Source organism: Hermetia illucens, chromosome 5, assembly GCF_905115235.1.
Source record: "Hermetia illucens chromosome 5, iHerIll2.2.curated.20191125, whole genome shotgun sequence".
Classification (NCBI taxonomy): Eukaryota; Metazoa; Arthropoda; class Insecta; order Diptera; family Stratiomyidae; genus Hermetia; species Hermetia illucens.
Window position 1 is genome coordinate 37169684 of NC_051853.1, and position 16133 is coordinate 37185816.

Below are 16133 nucleotides of genomic sequence, written 5' to 3' on the forward strand. Positions count from 1 at the left end.
CATCCTTCCCCAACCTCCTTAACCCCAACACAAAATTATACAACTCGGTGCTTATGTAGCGGTTCACAAAACATATATTCTCATCAAATTTCGTGACGAGGGCTCAAGCCGTTTCGGAGTAGATCTCGTGTGACAGATGAACAAACAAACAGACACCAGATAGACAGACGGGCAGATAGACATTGAACGATTTTAATAAGGTTTTGTTTCGCAAAAAAAAAATTGAACAGAGCATGGTGTGTTATATACCAATGCGAAGTAGGAGCGAATTCACAAAATCTTCACATCATGGTCAATGTTAATGAAAGGAATAACTTGCTCTCAAAATATCAGAGTTTCGGTAGTTGCAAATCTGAAGCAACAAAGATTTAAAATTACTTGTTTCTAAGATGACCTCGTCGAGCATAAGGGAGGAGCTCAGATGCTTGAAATGAATAAAATCAGTCAAGTTTCCAAAGAGCGAATGACGACCATGAAGGATAGCCCTCTGGATTCATATAGCTCAATGCAATTCCTTAAGGATCTGTTCGCGATCTGGTTATTTTCGATTGATTCCCTTGTGGGAGTTTTATGACGGCGGTTGTACACACGTAGATGGCAGACCAGACACGATGTGATTGAAAATGCTTTTCAAGGAATTCCGTGTTAAATTAAACTGAAGGATAAAGGGAATATTCATGAAAAATAGAGAGAAGAGGAAAAGGTTGACCAGCAACTTACTTCCTCTTTTGTAGTCCACGTACTCCTCTTTTTTGAGTTAAACCCAAGTTTTCAAAAAAGAACGAAAAAGCTGACTGACGGTTTCGTCCAGGGCAGAGGCAACTCATCAGATGCTTCTGCCCTGGGAGCAGCGTAACCGAAAGTAACGACAGATGGAAATCGCTCCATTTAAATATAATCGCAAACACGTAATGGGTACAAATAATTTTCAAGTGAACTCCGTCCTAAGTCCAGACCTAAACCGTCTGTCACGTTTCGTTTTTTTTTGAAAACTTGGGCTTAACTCAAAAAAAAAGGTGCCCGTGGACTACAAAAGGGGAAGTAAGTTGCTTCCCAAGTGGTCCGGTCCGTAACTAAGTTGGCGCGGACTCAAAATTCCCAGCATCCTCAACAAATATTATTAACTTGATTTGAAGGGATATCAGTAGGGAAGGTATTTCGGAGCCTGAGAATGGCCCTGTTAAATAAATGATCACTTTCGACCTCCCGAACACTCCGCCTTTCAAACAAATGTCAAAACTAAAACGAGCTTCAGAAAGTACTTACCGAGACCTTTCAATTGATAATTGATTGATGAAAAAAATGTACACCTTCGACGTAATAGGATGTAACTTACTGCACACAGTTTCCACCTTTTGGTGTCAATCACTGGCACAGTCTCCGAGAAAAGTGCGTGTGACGGACATACAGATAGACAGGGGAAATTTCCAGCGGCAGGAAGCGGCAGAAGTTGGTATTTCTGCCAAAGCCAGGTAAACTTCCAGGTGAACCATCCTCATACAGACCCATATGTCTGTTGGTCACTGTGGGGAAAATGTTAGAGAGAGATTATTCCCGGTTGTTGAGAGCCAAGGCCGACTTTCAGATCGGCAGTATGGATTCCGTAAAGCCAGATCAACCATTGATGCCATCAAATTTGTTACTAGCTTGGCCGAAGATGCAATCCACGAAAAGGGCAGTGCCAGCAAATATTGCGTGGTAGTAACGCTTGATGTGAAAAATGCTGTTATCGTCGATATTTATTTAACTGAAAGGAGGCTCTGGTATGACACTGATGACGGACCCCAGGAGTACGTTGTTTTCGCAGGGCTCCCATTACTGTGGAACATCATGTACAACGATTTACTTTATCTTCCCCTTCCGAGGGAAGCCACAGTGGTGGGTTACGCTGACGACATAGTGGTGGTTGTTGTCGAAGATGCTGAGTTACACTCAAGCGAGGCAATCAGTGGTGTTAAAAATTGGCTAAAGAGTTCTGGCCTGACACTTGCGGAAGAAAAAACAGAAGCGGTCCTCATCACTAAACGCCAGAAGAGAAATTACGCTTGTATTAGAATCGGGAATCATATCATCACTTCCAAGCCGACCATGAAATACTTGGGGGTGGTGATATACAGAAAGCTCAGCTATAAGCAACACGTACAGTATGTTTGCGATAAATCATAAACTGCAAGTATGGCCCTGGCAAGGATGATGCCGATTGTGGGAGGGCCACGGCATACCTCTAGGTTACTTATAGCCAGGGTGATGACCTCAATCATGCTCTATGCGACCCCAGTTTAGAGAGCCAGAGATCCATAAATAGGTGGGAAGAGCGGTGGGAACGCTCGGGAAAGGGTCTGTGGAGTCACCGGCTCATTCCTGTCATCAGGGAGTGGTTGGAGAGACGATATGGTGAGATTAATTATAATCTCACCCAATCTCTCACGGGGCACGGAGGATATCGCCAATAGCTGCACAGGTTTAAATTGGAGACCTCACCCGATTGTCTAAATTGCGTTGGAGTCCCAGGACGCCGAGCATGCATTTTTCCACTGTCCGAGATTTGTGGAAGAAAGAGGAAACTTAGAGGAGACTCTAGGAGAGATCTCTGGTGCCAAAAATGGTAGCACATCAAGAGAATTGGGATGCGGTCAACTTCATTATCGCATCTATCCAAACCAAACTGCGAAAGGCAGAGGAGAGGAGAAAAGCGCGGTCACGTGCGCCGCGTATAGAAGAAAGGTGACTAAGATAAAGTGAGCTGACTCCGCCTCTTGATGTAATACCTTATGGTGGTTTCGCGAAGCAGGGAAGGAGTTGGGGGTGGTTTTGGTAGGTAAAAATCTCACACGCTGGTGTGTCCAGACAAGTGTCTTTTGAAGATTTCCATCCCCTCAAAAAAAAAGACAGATAGACAGACAAATTGATGTGTTTATAAAACTTCATAAACATTCACCGCGGACTGAAAGATGGATTTTCGATTGCGTCTAGTTCGTCCGGATAGACCAATTTGAAGGAAATGGTTAAGGCTTCGAACCTTGTGCTACCTATGCTATTCAGAAGGTAAAAAATTGTTATGGCAGAGAGGTCATTTGGAAACGAGAGCTCCTGGTTCAAGCATGGAAAATACCTGAACTGAGGTTACAAGTGGCCTATTATTTTACAAGAGTAGAAATTAATCATTCGTTGAAGAATTTGAGAAGAAGTACCGAGGTTGACTCGCTATATTGCATAACCATCGCCTCGATGCCTGTACGTTTTGCCCCTCTGGAAGTATGTGGAGGTCACACAGAATTGGATTTGCTAGGGCGAATGGGCTAGTTTCACCTTTTGGTCATCCTTCGCTGACATAGGAACAATGCCTAATATTTCAGACGTCGGGTCCTGGCAGGATTATTTATATTTCTATATTTATAAAATGACACACTGTTCAATTTACGATTATCGCATAAAGGATGAGATTAGTTTTTGGGATATATGTAAGGTTTTCGATGACGTTATCAGCGGTTGAAAAATACTCGTGTTTCCAGTCTTGGTCAAAACAATTGAAATATGGTACCACATTCTAACTTTAACCAACATTGAGCTAGTTTTAGAAATTATTCACCTTCTGCAACAAAAGTAGATAATAACATTCAAAGCACTCTTAAGTGACATGATTCAAAGAAATAACATTGCATTTTTATGAATTGGTTCACACCCATCTACACCGTTCTAAAAAGCATGGAATCCGCGCAATAAAAAGTACCGCAGAATATTTTAACTCATCTACGTCAATTAAACACGTCGGAAAATCCGAAGACAAACTACTCACTGCCAATTAGTATTCTGGGTATGCTTCAATGAACTCATTTTGTTTTCGATCTCATCAACACTAGCGTGTGGCCTTAAACTTGTACTTGAAATTTCTAAACATAAATAATATTGCACATCGTATTGTACGTCACATATTACGGAAATAAATTAAGGTGTATGATCCAATAAAATCGACTAAATCACGCTACCAGCATTCAAAATGGAATCTGGGAAGTGTTTACATGGTCTGTAAAGTACTTCCAGCAATAATTGCTTTCGGATATAACTGCTGCTTCAAGTACATGGTTTGTGGTTCCTTATTGAACCAGTACAGGTCACTCAATGAACCTTTTGGAGTGCAAGTGAATTGAGTTGAAGCTTTATATGTAAAGTACGGATACAGTTCATACCTTGCCTTGTATTTACAATCTAAGAATTTGAATGCTTTTAAACACGTTCCACGTGAGGGACTCGACAAATGTTACATCGATTTGTTAATCGAGATACATTCACGCTTTTGAATATAATCAAATCATTCAAATAGTCGACATTAAAGAATAAAATTATTGAGTTATCGATAAAGTGTATTCTGTTATATTTACTACAATTTATAGCGTAAATGCACTACGCTATCACAAGCGGAAATTCAATTAACCATGTACAATAACGCCATGTACTTGTACATGATTAAATTTGAATTCACTAATATAGTACATGGTATACTCTAACAATTTGTTTCAAACGCTTTGAGGTATAATATGATATCATGAATATTTTTTGTGAGTTTTAGAACCTCCGATCTTTTTGTTTAAGCAACATTCTTTTGCGAGATGCAGTTAGTAATTTTTAATAATACAACAAATAACTTGATAAACAACACAACAAACAAGAAGTTTTTATCGTATAGAATCTTTGCGTACTTTTATTATTTTTTGTATCTTTTTATTAAATTGCATAGTTGCAACCTTAACCGCTTCGGGACTATGACGTAAGTAGACAGATTAAGTTGGCATGTAGACTTCCATTGAAAATTTAATGCTAGCGTTTATCGTTAACGATATTGGAAAAGACATTGAGCGCTCTGCGTCTGAATACTACCGCGTATTCTTTAAAAAAACTTGCAAATTAAGAAAACGAGGAAGAAAATAACATTTCGTCTTTAAGTATTATTCGCGTATTCAATATTGTCCGTAGAAAGATGGGACGAGCAGAATCTCACAAACTACAAATTAAGAGCGAGGAAGACCCCCACAGCGAAGTAAAAATAGCGATAATTTATCTACTAAAAATTGACATTTGATGCGTTGATTAGTTTTCTGAATTAGAAGTATTTATCGTCTAAAGTGTTGAATTTTCCAACCAGAGAAACAGCATCTTTCATTTAAAAACCAAAATCGGATCACCAACTATTTTTAGTACAAAAAGTAACGATAGAAGAGGAGGTGCTGGTTTTGAAATTATTGCTTCACTTTTCGATAAAAAAATGTTTCTCTTTGTGTCATAATAAGAGAACGCAGTTCCACAATAGCAGACTGCAGAAAAAAGAAAAAGTCGAATTCTTTGAAGGAACCTGACCAATGTAACTTACACCACAACAAGAAGTACTGGAAGTCAAAAAATAGAAACCCATTGATGATTAACTAAAAAAAAATTCAAAATGAAACCCAAAGAAGGTGTATACCGAAAGCTCCGCACTTCAGCTCTTTGGGTCTATGATGGTTCCATTTATGTCATATCAATTTGATGTGATATTGACATTTCATCTCTTAGTGTTTCCTGTTGACTCTTTATTGAAATATAGAGCATCCGAACAGTCAGACTGTTCTTCAGTTTCAATATCATCACACTTAGCGCGGTGCAAGTGATAAACTCACAGCAACGAAACAAACACAAGACGAATACACCCCCTTGACGACTGGAATTCGAACCCGCCGCGAGATTGACAGGCTAACGCTCTACGCACTCAACCATCGCGCCGTCCGCGTATCTCTTAGAGAGCAGGAATTTAACGCGAAATGGGTAACTTTTATCTACTGTATCTTTGTTAATAATAGTTGGATTTCCGTCAAATTTTCCAGCATGATGCCTCATATTAGAACCTATATTAACATAATTTTATGGATTTTGAATAAATTAAAAATATACTATTATTAACTTTATTTAAGTAGATATCGTGACGGGGAGCATTTTGTGGCCTAGGTGCAAAACTCATAGACCACTATAGTTTAAGCTGTGCCAAGGTTCAGGGGAAAGGATCATTCGGGGCACCTGAGGCTAAGGGGTAACCGAAGCGGCAACGGTCCTTGGACGATCCTAACACAAAAGGCAGCAAAGAGGGCTAGGCCTTGATTTGCAACCAAGGCTATCGAAGCCGATGGATGGGTCCTGTATGACGACTCTAATCCATCCCGTTACGATACTGAGCAGTGGAGGAAACTACTCCTAGCTGTAAGGACTACATCCTCGCAGGGCATTAAGTTTTGCTTTAAGTTGGTGTATACCGTAAAATGTTACGGCTAAACTTTGCCGACGAAGACATAAACGAGTGGCTCAGGCAGTACTGCTCCTAACTCAACGATGTGTGGGAGGGTGAGCCACTAACCTTGAAAAGAGTCCCTGAGCTTCCATCGTTCAAAAAGTGCTTCCTCTGGCTTCCAGAAGAAGAGCGGAATGATGCTGGGGTTCCAGAACAACTTGGTGTGCAGAATAACCTGAACACTTCCACCTGGATGCTGCTACGCAACAAAACAGGAGATAGAGCCGATAGGCCGGGAACTTTTCTCACTACGGGCGTTCCCGAACCCGATGCTAAGAACGTTCGGGAAAAATTGGGCGGCCAGCTCTACTACGGGTTAGGGACCGTCACGTTACAAGTTTCGGCTCCTAAAACCATTGAAGGGGACGTACGGCCCTCGGCATCTTCATCTAAAACGTAGATGAGGTGCCACATTTCCCAAATAAATATGCAGCATACAAGAACCGTGGGTTGTTGGCGGGGTAGTCAGTGGCTTAAATTTCTAACATGCTGACCAGTTGTATGCCAATGGAAGAGATCGACCCCGCTCCTGCATGGTACTCTCAAAAGACTTCCAGGCTAATTTGGTTAACCACCTATGTGATGATGACACCACATCGGCTAAGCTGACCATAGAAAGTCAACAGATACAACAAAGAGATACTATATTTTCCCTACGACGCAGAAGACCTTCCCAGTGGAACATTCATCAGAGCTATCCAATATGCCAAAAGTAAAGCAAGATGTGATGTCAACGCTCCCCACATATGCTGTAGAAGCTCCAACATCAATGCAAGAGGATCGAGACTACTGGAGTATCTAGTAGGAACCGATTTGCAGATCCTTAATTTGGGCAATGAACCCACTTTCTTCAACGTGGTCAGGTGAGAGGTCATCGACATTACGGTGGCATCTCCTGACATCGCGGCTCTGATCGGAGAGTAGAGAGTATCAAAATATATCAGACTCTGGGATTACAGACGCATTAATTTCGTAATGGGCATGGATCCACCTCCACCCACTCCATTTCGGAACCCGAGGAAAACAGATTGAGTAATGTATAAAGTAGAATTAAGCGCACGAGTCACGATCCCTGGGAAGCGCATCAAATCCATTGCTGGAATTGAGAAGACAACCCAGATGATCACAACTAGCATGAAGGAAGCTTTCGAACAAAGCTGTCCACTCAAGGTGCCAAAGAAGGGTAAAACACCATGGTGGAACTCGAATTTGGCGAAACAGAGGAGAACGACAAGGATGCTCCTCAATCGTTGCTCTGAAGTGTGATTCCGGTGCTAGCTGGAATCGCTATAAAGAGGCACAGAAGGCTCGAAAGGAGAGCATAAGATCGGCTAAATGTTCATCATGGAGACGCTTTTGCGAGGAGACTAACTCTCTTGAGGCAACCTCAAAGCTGAAGCGGATTCTGGTTAAAGAACGTAGTCAGAAACTGGGTTATTTAGAAAGAAAGCGATGAAGAAACGGTAAACCATTTGCTTGAAGTGCATTTCCCAGGCAGCATCCAAAATTTAATCTCGGGGAAAACGGGTGCATATAGCCCTCAACCGAGAGACTGGAATCTGGCATGCAAAGTAGTATCACTGAAGCGAGTAAAATGGGCATTTAACTCGTTCTAAAGATACAAGTCTGCAGATGCAGATGGCATCATTCCTGCGCTAGTAATAGAGGGAATGGGTGCCCTGTGTTTACATATTCGCAATATATATCGTGCATGCCTAGCCCATGCTTATATTCTAATTCTCAAACCAGGGAAACTCACCTACACAGACGCAAAAAGCTTCCGACCGATCAGTCTAACGTCCTTTCTACTAAAAGGACTAGAGAGACTAGTAGATCGATTCAGAAAGAATACACAAATTCCTAAGTGGCCACTTCACCATAGGAAACACGCCTACCAGAAAGACAAATCCACGGAGACAGCACTCCATGAACACACGGCAAAAATTGAAAAGGCCATATCTGCGCCTTAAACACATTTATTGACATTGAAGGTGCCTTCAATTATGCCTCATTTGCGCCAATTTGTGGTGCGGCAAGACAGCTAGCGTGGAGAAAAAAAATTTAATAGATTGGTCGGCCAGAGGTCTATTGAATCAGGATGCCTTAGGGGCTCCCTACACAGGGGTTCTCTCTCCGCTGTTATTGTTTTTGATAATATATACCCTGCTGTAGCTCCTGGAGGGCAAAAAAGTCTTTGCGCAAGCATTTGCGGACGACTTAGTCGTAATAATTACCGGCAAGTTTGCGGACACAGTATGTGACCGCTTGAATGCAACTCTGCATGAAATCCACAGTTGGTGCCTCCGCAATAGGCTCACGGTGAACGCTACGAAGACTGGACTAGTTATGTTCACTAGAAACGTCAAGTGGGGCAGCTATACGCTACCCACCTTAGCAGGGGCGGAAATCTAGCTGGCACAAGGAGTCAAGTACTTAGGAGTACATTTCGATTCCAAGTTAACGTAGAAGCACCATATCCAGGAACAATATCAGAAATCCTGCAGGTTGCTCTGGTGCAATCAATATTAGCTCACGTTCTGGTTATTATTCGTTTCGTTTCGTTTGAAATGCGGTGCGGACCCACGCATCGGAATAGACACGATAACTTTGTCGTAGTGAAGTGTGAGGGATCAAAGCACCCAAGGCACAATAGTTCTTTTATGATGTAGTACGACCTCCATTGACAATATTATAAATTAAAGCCCGGAAATATCATCATGAATTGTGCACCTAATTTACTATTCCAGGAAAAACGGAAATTTAGATTTCCAGTATATGTTATGTTCATAGGCAAGTAAATGTAGCATCAGTTCTCAATAAGTGCGTAGATAAGAAAGCAGCATTTAAGAACTCCAACCGCAATTATTGTAATAATAATAAATCTAACATAAACCCCTGCAGAACGATCACCTTTAAATCTCGGACCAGCTAGATATATCTTAGTTCTATCAATTAGCAACACTAGAAAGTCAATAAGTTGCATGTTTGCAGAAGAATGTTGCTTTGCAACTTTGCGAAAGAACTTGAAGATGACGCAAACTCAACATTGACTTCTAATAATTCATTATCGACGAGTTTTTAGTCGCGTGTTAGCCATACTTAATATCACCTCATCATATCGTAACGCAATCCCTAGCCACCATCGCCATCATCATCAAAACCATCATCATCATTACCTTGACTGACAAATCGGTAATTTCAAAATGATTGTATAATTTAATCTTGTTACCTTATTCGTGGCCTGTGGTTCGTATGCGTCGATTGAATCAAATCGCTAAAAGATCTTCTTGAATAGATAATCGCAACCTGCAAACTTTACCCTACAAAATGTATATTCAAAACGGTCATCGTATGAACTTTGCGATTGCGTTTTCATCGTGTTTGCGTTTGATCTTTAAATGTTTTTCAATTGCAATAAAGATATTGGAGGAGCTGAAGAAGATGTATGTCATACTCATTACTTATTACTTATTTGCCGTTAGACACAAGATTATATGCTACGTTGCTTCCAAATTATTCACGGCTATGCTTTGAATTGGAACCAATTGCAACAATGGTCAAGTGGTTGGTCACTGGCAAAACCGCATTTAAAGATCAAGCCGCAACCTGAGCGAAGCAGAGTTCCAACATCGATGACTTGCCGATTTTTCGGTATCAAGACAATTTTTTCCCACTTTATAGATTTTAGATGCAATTATCAATGACATTTTGCAAAAAGGGAAGATACATTGCTAAACGCAACAGATAGCTCTTAGTGTGGTCAAGAGAGTTATAAACATGTGCAATGCGTACTTACACGGATCAAATGTGAAATGAAGAAAGATGCTCCGAAGTGGTTGCACTGGACATTCATCGAAGCTGAAGAACCAATGGCTTCTTCTCAAGATATCTTCTTTCCACATCTTAATGAGTACTAACTTTTTACGCAGCCGAACGACTGGTTTGGAAATTTCCAAAATACATATTGCCTTGGAACAATATTAAACTCTTTTCATTGCGATAATGTGTACAATCTTGTGGAATGCAGCAATTGCATCCACTCTGATTGATGTCGATGCTTTGTTTCATGATTTATTGCCTTTTGTAATTGAGTTTATATTATATGTATTTGACTACTTTTCTTCAACTGAATGCAGAGAATCAATGCCATCAAGATAGCAGTTGCAGGTAGAATTCATAAGTGGGTTGTAACGAATTTCCTATTTCCTTCTTATGTACATATTTAATAAGGGGAGGAAAAGAGCCTTCTCTAGTAACCAAAACATTAAACTGGAAATCCATAATAGACGTCGATATGCTGCTGCTCCTACTCATGGAACCCCGATGATAGGTAATTATTACCTGCTGTCTCTTACAAAAATTTTCAATTGGTACGAAACCCCAATATTTCTACAAATAAATAATATATTTTCCATACTGCGGTTTGGAAAAGAAAACCTGGAAAATAGATCGAGCCGCGAAAACTAGAATAAAGTGTACTATCGTAACTCGCTCAAAAAATATGAACGATCAAAAGAATAAGGACGGAATGGTAGATCAATTCCTTGATCCCTAAAAGTAATATTAAGCTACAATAATACTTTCGGTTGGGTAGGTTCTGAAAACGACAACTTTCCTGTTTTATCCAGTATCGAAAGTAAAACTGCTTTCGAGAAGTACAGATTGAAAATTCTCATACCCCACATACCCATATTCGGTAAAAAAAATTCTCCCCCCTCCCCATGTATGGGGACAGAAAATGGTGCTACTCGCAGGATGTAAAGGGATACACAGAGCACACAATTTACCAAATTCCGTGAAAAAAGTTCAGTCGTTTGCGAATAAATCGAGTGTAACCTGATAGACAACGCGTGGGCTGTGGATTGAGGCAGTAGAACTACTAACACCAGGGACAGGGGCTGCATGGGTGGACATTCTTCCCGGACTACTCGTGGGTCGAAGACATGGACTCAATTTTTAAAAAAACAAAACACGAAGAAAACGGGGTGATGCCAGGCGCATCATTGGAGGGCGAGCTGCTGGCCTCCAGTCAGGAGACAGTAGCCGTGGAGAGCAGTACACTCGGTGCCAGCCGTAGCACCGCTGTGCTGAAACCAACCGCAGGGACCTCCCGGAGCGAGGCGGCAGACGGACTAGTGGCTTCCAGCCTGCAATCCACTGCCGTCATACTGGGTGTAGCGGGTACTATACATAGTACTTCTAACCCGAAATCCTCAAGGTCAGGGGATCCCTTGAAAGTGAAAACCGACAAGAACGTCAGTCGCCGGAAACCGGCTAAGAAGCAAAGGTCCAATGGTGTCCTGCTCAAGAGCCTGTACCAGAAGGCCATGCATATTCTCAGCAAGATTGATAGGAATAAGGAGGCCGGTACTATCGAGAGCGGGATGAAGAATACCTCGCTAAATACCAAGCGATTGTTGACGAATACAATACCAAACGCCTAGCAGACGAGCAGAGGGCGAATCCAATCGCTCTGAAACGCAATCGATCTCAACACGAGGTCGAGCAAGATCAGAAGCGGAGCAGAGTGGGCAAGAGCTCAGACGCTAAGCAACATCCGAAGAAAATTGCGCAGCAATCGTCAGCCGACGGGCCATGAACTGCGAAACTCTTCAGCGAGGTGGCCAGAAGCCACATGTGGCGTTGGCGGATGATAATTCTTCTAGTGGCAAACTGGCGCCGGAAGTGTGGACCAGTGTTGAGGCCAGGCTGTCGAGCATGGTCTTTGAGCATCTCCTGGACACCGAAGACAAACACGCGGGACTCATCCCCTTCTTTGATTCCTCTCAGGTGGTCAGTGGGTTCCACGTTATAGCTTGCATGGATCAGTTCTCTAGGGACTTTCTCGGTTCGTGTGTCGCTAAGATCAGCGAGGCCTGGGAGGGTGTAAAACTCAAGGTCATCCCTTACGACGAGATTCCCAGAAGACCGGTCGCTCGCATCTGGTTGCCGAAGATCCACATGGATAAGGACAAGTTCGTCCAATTCCTGCGCCTTCAAAACCCCGGGATTCCCATGCATGACTGGGTTGTTATCAAGGAGGAGGAACCTCAGACAAACAGCCAACCTTTACTACTCCGTATAAACGAAGAATGCCTGGAGGCACTGAAAAAGGCCAACTATAAAGTGTGGTTCGGAGTCAGCAACGCAAAGGTACAAATTTTTCGCTCCGGAAGACCGGACGACGACCTAGATTCAATCGACGCCGCCAACGAACTGTTAGGGGAGATGACGATCGCCGGTCCGATGGAGACTGACGAACCCCCCACGCAAGCAGACCATGCTGAGGGTAACGCAGATAAATTTGCAGCATTCGAAGTGCACCTCCTCTAATCTGCTTGACTTCTTCTTGGAAGAAGACATCGACATTGCACTAATACAGGAGCCTTGGGTCGGAGGCGACCGATCCGAAGTAAATATTTTAATTTATTCCATAGCACAGGAGGCGCTGATCAGGATAAACCTACAGCATGTATTCTCGCGATGAAGCTTCTGTAAACTTTTCTTTGTCCGGAACTGAGTTCCAGCGACCTAGTCGTGGTCAAACTGGAGCAGACGCGGGTAGAGAACGTGTATATTTCCTTCGTTTACATGGCTCACGACCGATCAGCTCCGGCAGAAGAACTACAACATCTGATGAACACCATAGCAACAAAGAAAGCCAACCTGTTGATAGGTTGCGACGCTAATGCAAGGCATACGCTTTGGAGCAGCTCGGAAATCAATGAGAGAGGTGAGTCATTCTTTGATTTTACTATTACTTTAAACTTATCGGTGTGTAACAGGGGCTGTGAACCAACCTCTGCTCGAAGAACTGTGACGGTTAGAAGGAGGTCCTTGATATCATCCTAATAACCGACAATTCTTAGGGTGGAGGACTGGAGAGTGTCTGACCAGAGGTCCTTCTTTGATCACAGTTGGATACTTTTCAGTCTAGATCCGGCCGCAGAGGTCTTCAAACCCTTCAGAGACCCCAGGAGGATCGACTGGAGAAAGTTTGGTCAAGTAATTAAGAACAAACTCTTCGGTGCGCAAATTGGTGAGATTAGCGGGAGAGATGAACTGGAGTCAAAGGTCGGGCTCTGGAAAAGGCATTCGATACCGCCCTTAAGGTCTCATACCCTACTAAGTACAGCAAAAAGATCCTGCCGCCTTGGTGGGATGAAGATCTCTTCAGTCTCAGGAAGCTGACCAAAGAAATCTTCAACATCTGCTACAGCCAAAAATATTGGCAGCCATACAAGGACTGCCTGAGGAAGTACAAGTCGGCCATCAGGACCGCCAAGAGGTGATTGTCAGAACATCGAAAGCACCAGTGAATCCGCGAAGCTCAGTAAGATTCTGTCCAAGGAACATGAGAGCCCATCCTTTCTTAAAAAGTCGAAAGGCTCCTGGACGGCGGATCCAGTCGCATCTGGGAGGCAACCACTTGACCAGAGCTGTGAACAGAGGCACGCTCTAGGGTGGCGCCATCTCACCGGTGTTCTAGTTAATAGTAATGGACAAAATTTTACGTATATTGTACAACAACGAAGTGAAGGTGGTGGCGTATGCCGACGACTTCGTGATATCAGTATCAGGGATGTTTCTGTCCATTATGAGCGACAACATGGAAGGAGCGTTGCGAAGGGTGTGCCTGTGGGCTGCAAGATGCGGACTCAGCATAAACCCAATCAAAACGCAACTGATGCTATTCACCACCAAAACAAGGATACCTGAATTCCATCTACCACGGCTGAATGAACAAAATTTGGTTCTTTCCTCTAATGTAAAGTATCTGGGTGTAATCCTGGATCCAAAGTTAAATTGAAAACTGAACGTAGAACTGAGGGTTAAGAAAACCTGTATAGCCTTCTATGCCTGCAAGAGAACCTTTGCAAAGAAATGGGGCCTCCGGCCGAGGATGGTTCTCTAGATGTACACCGCTATAGTGCGTCCGATCCTAACGTACGGTTCTATTGTATGGTGACAGGCTTTGAGGAAAAAGTACAATAGGATGAAGCTTAATAGGATTCAAAGAACCGCGTGCACAGGTGCTACTGGGGCCTTGCATTCCTGCCCGGCAGATGCTCTCAATGTACTTTCCTCCCCCTAGACCTCCACATCAAATACGTTGCAGCGTGTAGTGCCGTCCGACTACGTGAGTCCGAATGCAGGGCAGCGAAGTCCTACGGCCACAGTAACATCCTGGATGAAGTACCTCGAGAAATCTGGGCATTCCCCACGGACTATGCTTCACGCAAGCTGAACTTCACGAGAAACTTTGCTGTGGAAGACCACCGGCGTGTTGCAAGGTTATGACTCAATATTATTTTTCCGACGGATCAAAGATGGCCTGTGGAGTCGGCGCGAGGGTTTTCTCGAATACACACCATGTATCCAAGTCGTATGGTCTCCCAGGTTCCGCCAGTGTATTCCAGGCGGAAGTACTGGCGATATTGGAAGTCTGTCGATAGCTGGAGCGAGATTCGAGCCCCAAGCGTAACATAGCCATTCTGACCGACAGCCATGCGGCCATCATCAGCGACATCTTCCAGGCTGGTGGGGCAGTGCAGAGACGCACTAAACCGTCTGAGCGGCACACTCAAGATCACCCTCCTCTGGGTTCCCGGGCATAGAAGCGTAGAGGGGAATAAGTGGGCTGACGGATTGGCCAGGCGAGGCTTTGCTCTTGGGAGTCCTTCGGCGAATACAGTCTGTGTTCCACTGGCGGCTGCCGGGGGCCAAGTCTACTCGCACTACCCAGCAGCCGTGGGCCTAAGATGGCGAAGGCTTACGAGCTGTGCTAAGTCAGGGGAGAATTTAGCCCGCTTATAACATAGCCCGATCACGGGAACTCCTGTGCCAGAGGCACAGGGCACTGGCCTATAGGGGCCTAGGCTAGGCTCGGCATACCCTACAATTCGCATTGCTGAAGCTACGGAGAAGGAAGGGAAACCCTCAGGCACTTTCTCTGCGATTGCCCAGCTCTAGCCAGAGTCAGGCTACGGGCACTGGGTAAACCATTCTTTGGGGTCCCCAGAGAGATGTATAACTGCAGAGTGGGCGAGCTGCTTTCTTTCGTGATGCTACGGGCTGGCTCTGAAGATCCGAGCCGGCTAGACTATGCCTCCCTGTTCCAAACCAGCAATCACGGTCTTAGGAATTTGTGGAATCAAAACGGCGCACCAAACCTCCTCAGAGCGGCCACTGATACCAACCTACATCTGTATCGCATTGATCTGAAACTAATAAAGTTTTTGCCAAAGTCATGGAAAGGTGGCTGAAACGCACCAAGGAACCCCAAAAGCTTTATCGACAGAGAGCAGACTGGTTTCCGCTCTGGATTCTTCTGTCCTGTACTCAAGATGTGGAATATCTGGAAATACTTCGCGGGACTCAGATTTTCGCTTCTTCTGCTCTTTATCGATTTCGTTCAGGCTTTCGCCAACACAAGCAGGGAATGTATCCGTCGTGCTCTACGTAGACGGTGCATTTGGGACAATTTTCTAACTATTATCAGAGCAACTTATGGTGACGTAGAAGGTAAGGTGCAGCAACGAGTCAAACATCATTATCGGTGACGTTCTTTATATTGCCTTCCCTCGAAGACTGGAGGGATTCAATGGACTATTTCATCATTCCTCAAACACCTCCACTACACTGATGACATCTGTTCGCTCTCTCGCCGAGTCGTGTACATTGCCCAAATGGCTCTGGATTTACAAAGGGAGGCAGATAGAGTTGGACTAAAGATAAACACCATCAGCCTGATGGGTCATCGCGACTCTCTGTCTGCATTAATGGATAAATATCGGCGGCGATACTGAGCGCCTTCGCT

General features: G+C 43.7%; 1 protein-coding gene across 1 annotated transcript in view; it reads right to left on the bottom strand.

Annotated features, from left to right (window-relative positions):
- Positions 1-16133, bottom strand: part of LOC119656988 (serine/threonine-protein kinase S6KL) — a 151285-nt gene that overhangs the window by 107061 nt on the left and 28091 nt on the right. The window lies entirely within an intron of this gene.